This window comes from Coturnix japonica, chromosome 1, assembly GCF_001577835.2.
Source record: "Coturnix japonica isolate 7356 chromosome 1, Coturnix japonica 2.1, whole genome shotgun sequence".
NCBI lineage: Eukaryota > Metazoa > Chordata > Aves > Galliformes > Phasianidae > Coturnix > Coturnix japonica.
Window position 1 is genome coordinate 62,922,166 of NC_029516.1, and position 15,568 is coordinate 62,937,733.

General features: G+C 42.7%; 1 protein-coding gene and 1 long non-coding RNA gene across 8 annotated transcripts in view; one reads left to right on the forward strand and one right to left on the reverse strand.

Moving 5' to 3' along the window:
• Nucleotides 1–8,377, reverse strand: part of PACSIN2 (protein kinase C and casein kinase substrate in neurons 2) — a 62,851-nt gene extending 54,474 nt beyond the window's left edge. For 5 of the 7 annotated variants that reach the window (XM_015869794.2, XM_015869788.1, XM_015869733.1 and 2 more), the window contains exon 1: nucleotides 8,257–8,361. The gene's annotated coding sequence lies outside the window, so the exon portion shown is untranslated. Of the gene's footprint in view, nucleotides 1–8,256 lie in introns of all 7 variants that reach the window. The other 2 variants (XM_015869781.2, XM_015869772.1) reach the window with 2 other exon arrangements.
• Nucleotides 8,378–8,381: 4 nt separating this feature from the next.
• LOC116653792 lies at nucleotides 8,382–15,127 on the forward strand. Its single transcript, XR_004308249.1, has 3 exons — nucleotides 8,382–8,512; nucleotides 9,589–9,756; nucleotides 11,702–15,127. It is a non-coding gene; the product is annotated as an uncharacterized LOC116653792 (long non-coding RNA).
• The last annotated feature ends 441 nt before the right edge of the window (nucleotides 15,128–15,568 follow it).

Here is a 15,568-nt window from a genome sequence, read left to right on the forward strand (position 1 = left end):
AGATTTAGGTTAGATATTAGGAGGAAGTTTTTCACTCAGTCTGTGGTGACGCACTGGAACAGGTTGCCCAATGAGGTTGTGGATGCCCCACCCCTGGAGGCATCAAAGGCCAGGCTGGATGTGGCTCTGGGCAGCCTGGTCTGGTGGTTGGTGACCGTGCATGTAGCAGGGGGGTTGAAACTCTTTCATGTCCTTTCCAACCCAGGCCATTCTATGATGATCAAGAAGCATAAGTTTAAAGGAAATTTCAATTTTCTTTCCTATAAATAGTTCAAGATTACAGCCTCTAGGTAAGTGTTCAATCTTAGCTGTGTCACAGAAGCTCATGCAGCATAGCTTCAGCTCCCTGTGATGAGCTATACTGTTGCACTTACAAATACTCTTTATTATATCCTGACCACCTCTGGTCTACAAGAGACTATAAAAACATTTACACAAAAAGTTGTTTATGCCTAATACTCACTTTATAACTTAACTTTATACAGGTTACTCACTGTGCTGCTTAGCTCAGTCCTATCCTGACTGCTTTGTTACAGCATAAATTTGTTCTGCTATCAAAGGCATTGGGTCTTCCCCTGTGTCCTCAGCCACTCCCCCAACCCACCCCGATGCCATCAGTTCTATTCAGGAAGCCAGGCTTCACCCAGCTGAAAACAACTGCCAAAAATAAAAGTTTCTTGCTGGATGGGGGAACCAACTCAGGTCACAGCACAGCCAGCCCAACAGTGCCAAAACTGCGCATGTAGCAAGAACAAACAGCGGGGCCCCAGGGAAAGAACTCAATTTCCCATTCTAGTAGCAGCACAGGCTGTCATTTGTTTTGAAGTCATTTGGGTTGACGCAGCAAGTAGAAGAGGTAACAAGTTTCTGAGCGAGCTTTACAAGTTACAAAATACCACCCTAACATGAGGGATAAGCAAGAACATCTTCAACACTGGAAATAAAATTGAAAAAATAAGAAACAACAAGCAACTCTTGAAAAAGAGTCTGAGACTATGGAAAGCAGAAAGGTATCTATTTGCATTGCTCATGTGAAAGCGGCAGGCACTCAAGTTATTTAGAAAAGTGATGTTTTTGCACTTGACAGTGTTAACTCCAGCCTATCTACTATCACTAAAGCCCTGCAGCACACATCACATGACTGAAATGTGAATGTGTGGTTATAATGAATGCAAAGCAGTCTATTGCCACACAAAGGGACGTGCTGCACTACCATGGGGGTCCTTTGGTCCCTTGGCATCCCACCTTCCCAACTCTACAACTTGTTTGAAATTTACTTGTTCCAGGTGACAATGCCTCACCTCAAAGCACCGCATCCAACACGAAGAAACTCCCCACATGTGTTGTCTTACAGAAGAGAAATAACAGCTGAAAGACTGACTACTTACACGACAAACCCAAGTTGAATCAGTTTGCTTCCAGCATCAACTGAGAAGGGTCAAAATTGGCCATCTAATGAAGTAAAACTAGCAGAGAATCACCACAATTTTGAAATAGCTGTACACAAAGTCACAGTAAGGAAAAAAAAAAAAAAGTAGCTACAGACAGCAGGATAACTAACAGCTGTGGTGCTTATATGAAGGATCACCTCATAAGACTTCTACAGAATGTCAACATTGTGACTCAGAGGTTCAGAAGTGCCTACTCAATAAAGTCATCCCTGAAACACATTCCTGAGGAAGGAAAGATAATGAGGAAGAAACACTGAAGGAAAGGAAATCCATTCTGAAGTTGCAGATAGTTATCAATTCTGTAGATAGTATGAGTGAGATGTACAAGAGCTGTTCCAAAAGTAATGCCTCCTATTTTATGATGTTGGTCCACAACGTCAGAGGTGGACATTGGTGGTATGGCAGCAGAGGTTGAACCTTCCTATCAATATTACCTTATGTTTTGCTGCTGTGTGATAGATGGCAGTAGAGGGGCAGTCTGACAAAACGGTGTCCAAACATGGAAGTGCAGATGAAGCAAAGGGGTGTCAGTGAATTCCTCCATGAAGAAAAAATGGCACCCGCTGACACTCACTAATGCTTGGTGAACGTTTATGAAAACCAAACAGTGTCTGTGAGCACAGTGAGGTAGTGGGTGGTGCGTTTAAGCAGTGGTGACAGCAATGTGAAAGACAAGTCATGTTCCAGATGGCTGCACACAGCTGTCACACCACAAAATGAAGAGCATCTCTATCAGCTCACTTGCATGAATCAACTAATAGTGGTGATTATGTTGAAAAGCAGTGCTTTGTAGCTGAACATTTGCCCTACATAATAGCATTATTGTGCTCTCTGTATCTGATGTCGTTTCCATGGAAATAAATAGAAGACATTGCTTCCAAGTGACTGATATCTCATTACACACATTCACGCACACAGGGATGTACATGTGTGCACAGGCCCGTACCTCCAAACATAGTTATTAACATCTACTATATCAAAAGGCGTAATTTCTGATATAGCACAACTGGCACTACAGCCATCACTAGGCCACCAGAGGTGCAGTATAGAATAGAACTAAGACTTTCAATTTAGGACTGGATTCACTAAGGGAGCACAAAAGTTACTTTGGAAAGTGACACCCCTGAACCATAGGTTACTGGTTGATCACACTTAATCCACACAGGCTGGTTGTTTCTACTCTGAGCTGAAATAGTCTTTACAAAAAACGACAAAACAAGAGTGACTCACAGCCCTAAAAGTTCCCTGGGGGGCAGAAAACCTGCTTGTGGAAAGGACAATGGCAGTAAAAGATACTCCACTTGATGTAAGCCAATGGCAATGCTAGTGGCCTACCATAACAGCCAGCCAATACAAATAAATAATCAAAGAGATGGCAACACTCCCAGCTGCGGGCATGAGAGTTCCTAAGAAATTTACTGCCCAGAAGAGAAACAGCAAACCACTTGATTTATTTCTCACTGTACGTGAATGACACAAGTCCAACAGCATTCTTTATTTCAAAGATCTCTCCTAACAGGCAAAAATCAAAGAAAGCTTGTTTAAAGCAAATGGTTTTCCAGCTACAGTTCTCACAGGTAAACCATGGTGCTCATTTTTTGGAATGGAACTGCCACCTCAACCCAGTGACGGAGGGTTCAGGAAAAACTCCACTCAGCCAAGCTCAGCTGGAAGCTTTTCCAAGCCATCAAGAGAGTTCCTTCAAATCAGGCACACCTGTATACCAGACATCGGGTGGCTTAGATTGTCTCAGTTACCTCTGGAAAACAACTACAAGTTTATCTGTTATTATTATAGGAGAAAGAAAACATTAAGAGTTTGGGAAACTTCTTTTTAAAACATTGGTTAGCAAATGTTAAAGTAAGTGTGTCTGCAAGTTGATGGCATACATTCATACATCCTCACTAAACAGTAAGAACTCTCTTAACATATCTAAACTTGTTATAGATCTATAATTTCTGCTAAGAAGAAAACTGCTTCTTCATTCAGCAGGTTCATCCAGCAGCATCTGTGAATGTGCCAAGAAAGCCTCTACTCAGGGAGAGGATCAGAGGCATAAGCAAAACTCAAGAGGTGTCAATTTGCCCTCTGACTCACAGCAGAACCTTTACTGCAATCTGTACTTCACATTACCAATTAAGGCTGGCACATTCGGGATTTCCCACTCATCCCCTTTTGGTTTTGCGCATAAAGTCAGAAATACAGTAACAACTTGGAAGTGTAGCTCTATTAAGTAGAAAAAAAATCTTATTTCAATTCTTATTTCAATGCTCACCTACTATTACTATGCTAAGAAAGAATCTGTGTAAACTGCGTGCTGTTTCTAGAAACTAGACATGCTGGCTATGTTCCAAAAGCAGAGGTTGAGATGCTAGCTCTGAGAACTCTGCTAGTTCACCTCTTTCATTGTTACAACCACCAGACAAAAAGGTATCAGTCTGATACTCAGAAAATATTCATTTATCAACATACTTAAAACAACAGACTTTACAGTCCTACTTACGTTACTCCTGTACGAAACAAGCATTGCAATGAGACAGAGTATCACATCTCCGCAGAAAGATACTTCACAAGGAACACCACATTCACACAGTTTTAGTATTATTAAACAACTCACAACTTTCTAATCAGAACCAACCAATTTGCAAGGAAGTCACAACTGTGTGATACTGAAATCACAGGGATAAGATATTTAAGATACACAATGATATACTTTATAGATGCCCTGAGAATAGGTGCAACACACTTTGAACCTTCAGGTCTGTCAAGATACCCAAAAAAAAAAAACAAAAAAAACCCACAAAAAACAACAAAAACAAACAAACAAACAAAAAAACAGAAAACCACCTTTTCAGTCTCAGCAGAGCTGCTTGAATCATATTTATTAATATAACTTGACAGGCTGCTCTTACACTCTCCATTTGTGCTGTTTTACTGTTGTCCTGTTTATCAGTCACTAAAATCTTTGGTCCATAAATGCCTTGGAATTCTTCAAGCAGAGGAAAAAGAAAGAGGTTAACAACATGCACTGGCCCGAAACCAAACACTCCAAGACACAGGTTTCCAACTCTGTCAAAATATTTACAATATGTTGTGTAAGCCAGGACTGCTTTTAAATATTTGCATGTTCTAAGAAGTTGAAGCAAACACCATCCACTTAATGGCTTTTACTTTTGACTTTTTGGCTTTCTTTTTTGCATGTGTCACTTTTTTCTTCTTCTTCAGAGCTCATTATCGTGCAGTGCTGCTCACAAGACCCACGCTAAATATATGCCTGTTTGCTAATTGGGGTTGGGTACCTTCTCAAATATTGACACATCCTGTGCACTAAGACTCACAGGACTCCAACAACACACACCACTTCTCAACGGCTCGAGAAGAATCACTCACACTCCATAGAGCACACACCAAGACAGATCCTAGACCAGCGCCATCAGAGAAATGATGACTGTATGACTGTTCTCCAACCCCAAGTAAGGTATTTGGACAGAATGGCACACAAAGGAGTGACGTTTAAGTCTCATGACAAATTAGATTATGACTGCAGACTGGGAACCAATGCTACGATACAACAGCTTTTCTGTTACCAACTTCAGGTTGTTTGTTCTCACCTTACTGAGCCAGCTAGCCAGGTCACATTCATATCAATGCTCTGCTTCATTCCATTTAAACAAAGCCTTGGAATATTTACCTCTGTTTATCTCAGCACACTCAAATCACTTAATGCCTGTTTTCTTCTTTTTCGCATCCCAAAAACAATTTATCAATACATTAAGTCATGCAAAAATAATAATAATAATAATAATAATAATAATAATAATAAAAGAAATATAACAATTACATTTAGATGAAAAAGAAAAAACCCTACCACATTCTGAAGTTTTCTGGACTAATTTACAATTTGAACTAAATCCTATGTTAGAAACAAATATAAAGTTGTTCACCTCACAAACTGGGCTTCAACTCAAACATGAAAGACTTCACTTGAGGTATGAGAAAGACAGTAATCCATTCATTTACCTTAGAACTTCTTTAAAAAGCCCAGATTCCACAAAACAAAACACTGCTCCAATGTATTGTTTCAGGGCATGTTCAAATATATTTATAAACAAAGAATAAGCACCTTCATTCAAGTCTGTATCTACCAGTTCCCGTTCTCTTTGTCAGAGAAGATGCACCTTCTTGTGACCTGCTGCTCCTATGTTGAGAAAAGCACACACTGTCACAGAAGCTAATTTGTATCAGTCCTACAGATTGATAGCAGCATGGCTGAGCATTTTACCCTCTGCCATTGCTGCAACAAGCATAGAAGTCTCACGTTCTGCCTTTACCAGTTTAAGTCACAATAACCTTTAGACCCATTTTAATCACAACCAGGGAAGCATAGAGTTAACACAAGGATATCTTTAAGGCAGCAGCTCAGTCAGCTCCCAAGTAAGAAATGGAACCCATATGCTGGACAACAACATGAGAACATTTCTCATGTTTAAACACATCAGGCCCAACAAAGTAAAATGAAGTTTTTGCTACACGGTTGACTTGTGCAATATGGAAATTATCTCATAAACCAGTAAGATACATATAAATATATATATATTTAAAGAATACTTGAGATCATCCACAAAGATGCTTACAGCCAACATCAAGACTATCAATCATAAATGCCATCTGTCAGCTCAATATTAACTACCTCACCCACTTGCTGTTCATTTTAAAGAAGGGGGGGAAAAAAAAGAGAAAAATAATTCCTGAACAGTTTTGTTTGTCAATCATTAATAAGCTATTTCATCACTATGTACAGCTGTGCCATGCATACTCCTTTTATGGAAGATGTTGCTTGATGTGTGGTATGCAGTTTAATCCCCAGGGGCAGTTTCAGTGTTTATTCTAGCATGGCACTGCACAGCATGCAGACCCCAAGCCAAAGAAAGTAACTCCAGAACTGTAAACTACGCAACAAGGGGAGTTAGGAGCAGCCATGTTAAGCTTAACTCCACAGAGAACAGGGCACTGAGCCACAGTATAGAATGTGCAGAGATGTCCAAAAACGATGCTGTATTCTGCTAATTAGACATGCCCTGTGTGTTAATGCATGCTGCTCGGAAAGCCGATTCAGTCATAATTGGCACAATGTAACTACTATCATTGAAGGCAAACTGCAAGTTTGACAATATGTAATTTCAGACAAGCACAGGTATGAAACAGCAAGCACATTACCCAGGGTGCTAATGACCTTAATTGCTGAAAACACAATTAGGAAGAAGTTTTGCCTGCCTGAAACAGCTTCAGCAAACAGTTTTAGCTACCTTCCATCATAAAGCAAACAGGCATCTTCCCATCCCCTACAGAAAGCACTGTTTTTACGCTAGTCTCATCATGGACATAAGACAATGATCTTTTTGTTGTAGTAAAATGAGAATGAAAATCCAGCTGCTTACATAACGCAGCCTTCTCTAGGACTCCTGTAACAATACACTGCTGAGGGTTTTACCTTCTCAAAGCAGTGGAAATGCCCCATCTTTATGGAAGATCTGAAAAAAATCTGGTACTAAATCTAAACGAGCCAAAGGAAGAAGCTCCCCTTGTAGCAAGAGGCATAAATACACTCATAACAGGCAGCAAACTTTCAGGCAGCCTGCTGTGAGGACGTGGAAAACAGCAGATCCTAAGGCTCGTTTTTACCCCAGTCTCAGTCATGAACAAGTGATCAAATTAACTGAAGAAAAAACACGGGGAAGCAAACCACAGAAGACTTGTTTTACATTATCCTAACTAACCTATAGCTTTAGTCAAGAACAGCTGCCAAGAAAAGTGAATGACAAGGATGGTAATGTTACGTTTAGTTTTCCAAGACTCCGTCGATAAAGGTCAGCAAACATCCCTCGCACCTTCCTGGCTTCCCCTGCAGCCGGGGCAGAGCAGCAGCCCCAAAGGGCTGTGGCCGGGAGCCTCTGAGTCACGCCAGCCCGAGGCAGCCAAGCAGCCGGGCCGGGCACGGCAGATGCAGCACGCAGGCAGATGCGGATACCCGGCGCTGCTCTGACCAGGTAGCTCGGCGCTCATGAAGCGGCTTCTGTCTCGCCACGAATATCTCATTCGGGGAGAACACACGATTCTTTCCACGTGACAGAAAAAGGGAAAGCCAAGAGAGAAGGCGGAGACGGCAAGCCCAAGAAAGCCCGACTTATACGGGCCATTACTGTGCTCGGGAGGCTGCGAGCAGTTTAAAACCTCGCTTTCCCCCGCCGAAAGGCTCCCTCCCAGCGGATCGGTATCTTTACCTGCCGCCAGCCCGGCGAACGGCACCGCACAACCCGGGAGGCAAACGCCAGCCTCCCTCCCGGCCCTCCTCCCCCCGCTCCCGTCCCGCAGTCGTCAGCCCCGCGCCCGGCGGGACACCGAACTTCCCCGCGCACGCAGCCCTTCCGTCCGCCAGGAGCGGAGCCTCCCCAGCCGCTGTCGTCATTGCCCGCGAGCCCCGGCCCTGCCCTTCCCCGCCAGGCGCCGTGCAAGGAGAGCTTCACCTTCCCCGCCGCAGCCAGCCCCGGCAGCACGGCGGGGCCTGCGCTCGTCCCCTCACGGCTCTCCCCTCTCAGCCCGGCTGTCAGCCTACCCGCCCCGCCTCTTTCGCCCGAGAGCGCCGAGCCCCGGCCCGCCATCCGTCTCAGCCGCCGCGGAGCACGGGCTGCCCCAACCAACCCCCGCCCGCCCCTCCCCCGCAAGGCTCCGGCGGGCTCCGAATCCCAGCCACCTCCTCGCGCCGCTCCCGGCAGCCGCAGCCCCCAAACGGCGGTTCCGCCCTCACCTGGAGCCCCCGGAGCGCCGCGAGCCACGGCCGCGCAGTCCGCCGGCAGCCGAGGAGAATGCGGGAGGCGCAGAACCGAGCCAGCAACCGCCCTGCGCTCCAGCCGCACCAACGGCCGCCCGCCCGCCCGCCCCTCCGATTGGCTCACGCCCAGACGCCTTCCGATTGGGCGAGGGCGACGAGCGGGTTCCCGCCCCGCCGCCCCCCATTGGCTCCCCGCAGCTGCCAATTAATGTCTCTTCCTCCTCGCTGTTTGGTAAGGGCGGTGGGGGGGTGTCGTGCCGTGCTGTGTTCTCCGATGGACTCCCACGGCCGTTCGCGCCCCGCGCCGCAGGGCTGTCGCGGCAGCGGTAGGGGAGCTGCTGGGACGGTTGAACGCCCGGGAGCGGTGAAGGCTCCGCTTTCTCTCCCGCTCGCTGAGGAACATGCCCGCCGGCACCTCCGTGCGGCACAGACGGTGGCTTTGCTGTCCAGCTGCCGACCTGCTCGGCCAAGGGCAGGGCCGCCTCTGCCGTAGTGCTGATGTGGCCGAGGCGCGCAGGGCCGCGCCGCACCTGAGCGGTATCGCGGGGAGAACTGTTATTCGGCTTTAGCCTATCTGCTAGGAGTATTTGTTTTACACGGTGTTATTTCAGGTTCCAGGCGGATACCGTCATGGTAACCTTGTTTTGTCCCTTTCGTTCCCTGAACCCCAGGTTCGGGGTTTCCCTCCCGTCGGCCCGTCTCGGTGATGCTCTGGCTCCTCGCCGCCCAGGGGCAGCCCGCTGTGGGGACGGCGTGCGCTCCGGGTCAGCGGGCAGAGCTGCCCTGCAGCCCTCGCACTGCTGTCCTGCTGGCCAGGCATCTCACGCTGTGCCGCGTGCACCGGGCCCGACGCCAAGTCTTCATCTACTCTTTCACTAAGCGAATCACTCATTAACTTAAGGACTTGTAGGAATGTAGGGAATTTAGATCAGGCCGGTATGACTGTGAGAGCACAGCACCGGGGTAAGTTTTACCTATCGACAGCTTGGCTCGAATGGCAGATAGAGATGCTGTGAGGTTTGGTCGGGCTGTTAAGCTTTCAAACACGTGATGTTTTTCTTCCCTCCCAAATCTCCCTGTATTCTCTGTCCTACGTTGACAATTAACATTCCATGTTTGAGGGAGGGTACCTTGAAATTCAGCGTTGTTTCCTAATTTCTGCCAACAGATCCATGTTTTTTGCAAGTTCTTCCTCATTAAACATGAGAAGGAGCTTTGCGTAAACCAGCTCTCCTTGCTGATACATATTACGTCTGATACATATTAGAGCTGATACATACAATCATAAATACCCCTCTTTCTGCACAGATATGAGCCAAGCTTCCATTTTGCCTAAAGCACCGTCAAAGCTGGAAGCTCTCCCTCCCAGAACACCTAGACTTTATTCAGCCTCAGCATCAAAACAGACATTCATCCATTTGCGTGGTGAAATAATGTTCAAACTTGTTCAACAGTTCAAAAGAACAGGGATTCGGGGTAAGTCATAGCTCCTTCTTTGGCACAACCAAGTTCACAATGTGATAAAAGAGCATTCCACTTTGTCAGAGGACAGAAATTCAGCCTGGAATTGGTGGAGGATAGGGAAAACCCTGCTCCACGTAGAAGTGATTGGATACTGACTTGTACCCTAAGCTCACTTTGCTGTGCAGGAAGCCACTGCCAATCACACGCACACTAACAGCTGTGAAAAAAAACAGCATTTACACTTATTTTAGACCAATGTGGAGTCAGTGATTAAATTCTACAAGAGGTGTATATTCAGGCCCTGAGTCTGGCTGCAGGAAGTCAGAGATAAGGAAAACAGATCCTCTGTCTTCAAGTTATGTGTACACGCATGAGTTTCCCCAGCCTCTCTATTGCTTATAGAACCGCACAATCACAAAATGGACCAGGTTGGAAGGGACCTCAAGGATCATGAAGCTCCAACCCCCCTGCCACAGGCAGGGCTGCCAACCTCCACATTTAATATTAGACCAGGCTGCCCAGCGTCCCATCCAACCTGGCCTTGAACACCTCCAGGGATGGAGCATCCACAGCCTCTCTGGGCAGCCTGTTCTAGCACCTCACCACTCTGCTGGTTAAAAACCTCCCCCCTCCTGACATCCAACCTAAATCTTCCCTCCTTCAACTTAAAACCATTTCCCCTTGTCCTGCTGTTATCTGCCCTTGTAAAGAGTTGACTCCCCTTCTGTTTATAGGCTCCCTTTAGGTACTGAAAGGCAGCAATGAGGTCATCTCACAGCCTTATACATTTCACTTATGTATAAATATACATATAAATAAATATATGCACATATATATTTGTATATATATATTTGTATACATATCTATATACATATATACACATATATATTTATAACAAATATAGCCCTCAGTCACACTGTAAAGGCAACAGCTATCTGGGGATTCATCTTCACAAGGGATTTGCAGTGATTCTGCCTTCCTGAGAAACAGAGGGTGAACAGAAATGAACAATTTACACAGCACTTACTAGGAGGATTCAGACTTTAATACAGCTTGAGAAATAACAGTCGTGTTTTCCAACTTTTCATTTCAGCATCCCAAGAAGTTCTATAAAATTATTGTTTTAAAGACAAAAAGCAAAGGCAGATTAGTTAGAAAAAGAATATTCACCACAAGATCATTTACTTGAACATTTTAATTTAAGATCCCAAAGTTTCTTGAGGCACCACTTCAGGGAATACCATTTTCAAGCAGCTGAATATTGTCTTCTGGGTACAGGACATTTCCCATGGTTTTTATATTCAGGTGAAAAAATGGCTTACACACTTCTGGAAGCACATAAGGCAATAACAACAATGACAATTTGAAGAATACATTTGTAACTGTAAAATGTTTACCCCTTTTCCGAGTGTATCATTTGCAACGGCTAGCAAAATATTATCAAAGTTGTCACAGTCTACATTCTGGATCAATGCTATTGATCTTCTTGTAAATTACTTCCATATCTGAAAGCAGAAATTGTCTGCACTGGAATTAATACATGCGCTGCTGCTTGATATGATTCATTTCTTATGGTAGCACAATGTAACGCATGTATACATACATATATGTATGTGGGCTCAGGGCCACATGCATTGCATACATGCACTTAAAAAACTGCTTGGAGAAAACTACTTCAGTAGGAAAGTACTATTTTTCAATTTCTAATTTACATTTTATCTTTAGGGATAGTCAATCATTATTTACTTTCTTGAAGTGAATTAAAACAGATTTACGGTCTAATTATATCTACCACTAGTCATGCAACCTCCCAGCACGATGACACTATAATGATGCCTTAAATAACTTAATGATACTGTGAATCATACTTTTAACATAATATTATTCATCTTGATTTTAGCATTTTCAGATATATATTTTCCCTATAAATATTAAGTTGTTCTTTGGATGCTTTCAGTTTGTGACTTCCTGGGAAAGACCGTCTCCAGCCTTTATCTTAGAAGAAAGGCTAACAGTTTACACAGCCCTACTGGTGGGCATGCAGTTCTGACCACAAGGGACAGGCCAAGAAGCTTTTGGAAAATAAATAAAGAAAGAAATGAATAGACAGATAGATAAATAAATAATCCTCCCTCCTTTTAGATGAGTATCCCATGGTTATTTTTATTTTTAATGCCATCTATTTTTAAATGTGCTTCTTGTGTCCTCTGCTGTCCTCAGAAATTTCACATATCCTTTTAAGTAATAACATTTTCTCTCAGATTCTCTCAGAGCAAATTTGATTGCTCTTTCTTGGCTCTTGCTGTAACATTCTGGCATTCTCTTCAGCATCTTTAGCTAAAAAAAATACTAAGTGCTACATGTTTACAGTTCTAAAGTAAACCCTGAACCATATTTTGATTCCAAACGTATTCCCATTAGTGGTCATTCATGCCAATCAATGACATGGAATTTTAGAATATTAAATTTAACCCTACTCAGTGAATTAACTTTACTGCTTAACTGCCTGATTTTCATTGAACACAATTCATCTCACAGAAGACATGCTTGTTTGAAATACCCTTTATTATCTCCTTGTTTTCCAAATTCGTGTCTTTGCTCGGTTTCATACTATCCTAAACTTTCCATTTCACAACAGTTGCCTATGATTATCTCAAACATGAATGACATGCTTTTCAGGAGGTACAAAATTGGTGATTAATTAAAGCATAGAGGACTCTGTCAGTGATTATGTCATCAAAACATCTGGAAAAAATCTGGCTGCAGACTACCCCGAGTATGGTGAGTTTCTTGAAACTCACCTCAGCTCTGATAGCTAACTTTTAAAGGCATTTTTAGAAAGTATTGCATTAAAAAAACCAAAGCAACCAACAACCAAAAGTGTAATGCAAGCAACTTCCTACTAGTCAGTAAAAGCAGTCTTTCCGAGACAGCCATTTATCTTCCTATTTCCTCTTAATAATCAAATGTTTTACCAAAATTATGACCAAAGGCAGCTTTTCTCAGCTCTACATATTTATCTTCTGCAAGGAACACAGGAACAAAGTTGTTGTTTCTTTGCTAAGGAACTCTAGAGGTTCGCATAGCCAGCTAAGGACAGCAGTGTTACATTGTGATACCCACATACCAGAAGGCACAGTGTGCTTCCCACTGAACTGAAAGATCGGATGAGCTATTTTTGTGCAGCAGGCACAAAATGAGAGCTACCTTCTGGTTATAGATCCACACATATAAACTGAAGAGTAACTACTTTGGACACAGCATCAGTTTATACTGACAGAATAAAGCTCCTTCCTTGATGACAGATAAATGAGCTCTGCCTGACACATTCTCCAGCTGAAGTGCAGCACATATCTCTTCTGTGAAAAGTCTACTGTTTTGCTGCATTTACAGCAGGAAGTGAATCCGGACAGGGACATTTTAGGCAGAAGTTCTATTGTAAAGCCAACAGCAACAAAATAGCTTTAGGGATAATACTGTTTCTTCTATTCTAGTTAAGTTCCTAAAGCCTCATAAAGAAGCTATTCTGTGGGAATCTTATTAATGCCATCCATGTCAAAGAATTAATAGGGAGAAAGGTTAGTGCCCAGGAAGCAAGCCTCGGTATTCAATTCCAGCAATAAGCTCCTTCTACACTGATGCCATTGTAACAACTCCCATAGTTGTTTAGAGCCAGTCTATTTAATTCTTCATACAATACTGCCGTTATAGCAGAGACCACTTAAGCATATGAGCTGCAAGACTTAGAAGCCCATTTATTCGAGCTTTGCTCAGCAAGTTAGAACATTAGCCAAAGTGAGAACTTGGGAGTTTTTTTATTTCTCATTTATTTTGTTCCAGTGAGACCCAAAACAATTTCTTTATCCTACAGTCAAATGTGCTTTGAGTATGATTGGCCTAGGGCCAAAGTTAGCTACTCAGAACCCATACTTAAACCCATTTAGCTGCTCTCAAACAGAGGTAAAACAGCCTTTTCTCTTTTGGAAATTTAGGCTTCAGCAAAAAGAACCACCTTACATTCAAATGAAGGTATCCACACAATGTTTAACATTTCATATTGCACACATTAACAGCAGACTTTACTTAACTCCCTTCAAATCCTACAGTAGACACCCCCCTCCCCCCCCCAAATATGGTTTACAGATCTGACTAATGACCTCAGTTCCAACTGATAGATCATGCTACACATAGGCTGTTATCAGTTTACACACCACTTTGTAGCATTATTTCTACCCTGCTACAGCAGTAGATTTATTTAGGAAGCACTGGAGAGAAAAGTTCAAGATTTTATTGCCGAACATGAGACAAAATTTTCCTTCCCAGTTTTTCATCCTCACCAAATATTCACCTTTACCTTTTTAGGCCACGCACAAACATCTCATGACATGATGTTCACATACTACCCTCCTCCTCCTGAAAGCTATGACTGCTTTTGTTTCCTTCTCACCCCTGTCTCACAGACTGTAGACAAGTTGTTTCATGCACAGAACAAACTCTCAGCGACCACAGAACACAGTTCTTTCTTTACTCAAATTCCAGCAAAGAAGCAATGTATTTTTCAACAGATCTTTCAGGGAAAAACAGATATCACATAACAATGTAGGTTCCTGCATTTTATTTTCATGAGAACATTCTACTTATCTATAGGAGGAGGCTTCAAGTTCTTTATAGAAGAGGAAGACTTCCAGCTTGCTTCCAGTTGTTTTTTTTGTTTACTTGTTACTGATAATGAGAAAGGCGCTAATAATCATCTGGTATTTCATGCCATTTCAGTTTTGTTCCCTAAGACTTCTCTTGCATACACAGTTTTTGCAATGTATTAAAAGTGATAACACAGTTAAGTCTTCGAACTTCAATGTCTACAAAGAGCCTGTTGGAAAAGAGCCTGCTATATCTAATCACTGGTCCATTGTGTTTAAAAAGAGAATGGGGTGAGATCAGGAAGATGGGGTCACTATGTCTGCAGTCTCTTTGACTTCTTGTTCTTTAAAGAATGCTGCATTATCCAATCCACATTTGTGTCTGCAGTATAAATTGCCAATAGATTGGTTAGACACAACAACTGTGTAAAATGCTATATCAACATTTGAAATCTAAATTCTATGTTTTTTATTACTACATAGTGAAAATTTCATATCAGAACTGTTGTTTTTTACCTCTTCCAATTGGTAATAGTACTGTTTTGATACTGAGGCAGTAATGATAACTTTTGAAATATCTAGCAGATATTTCATCCTCACATAAGGCGTTTGAAATCTCCTTTCCCACTACTACAAGTGGCCAGAGAGAAGCATTTGCCTGTTCCAAATTGATAGCTCTGCTACAAAAATATTGTCTGCATAAAATACTGCTCCTGAAATGTGTGAATGAAATAGAAATGAGACAGAAATCCTTACATCTGAAGGCTATAGTAAGAATTTGTTCTAATTTAATAACAATTGTTCTGAAGTCAGGTCTGGAAGGGATGCGCTATTATACTGATTAATAAGAATGCAAGCTCAAATGAGTTGGCCCTTTCCAAGACATTAGAAATCTTCTATCAATTAAATGAGAATATTCAATATTGGTAAAATATTAAGTCTTGTCATTCCTATTCTGTATGTCTTGCCAATGTCCTCGAGGCCACGATTCAACTCATTAACTAGCAGCAAAGACACTATTGCCAACACAGTGTACCACGTACATTCAAGTTTGGAAGAACATTATTTTGAAATTATAACCAGTTTTGGTTCACTGTGAAATCACAACTGAGTTCTCTACAACCTTCTACACCAATAAATGCTAATAAACTGGACTTGATCTTACCTTCATGCTAAGCTTTCCC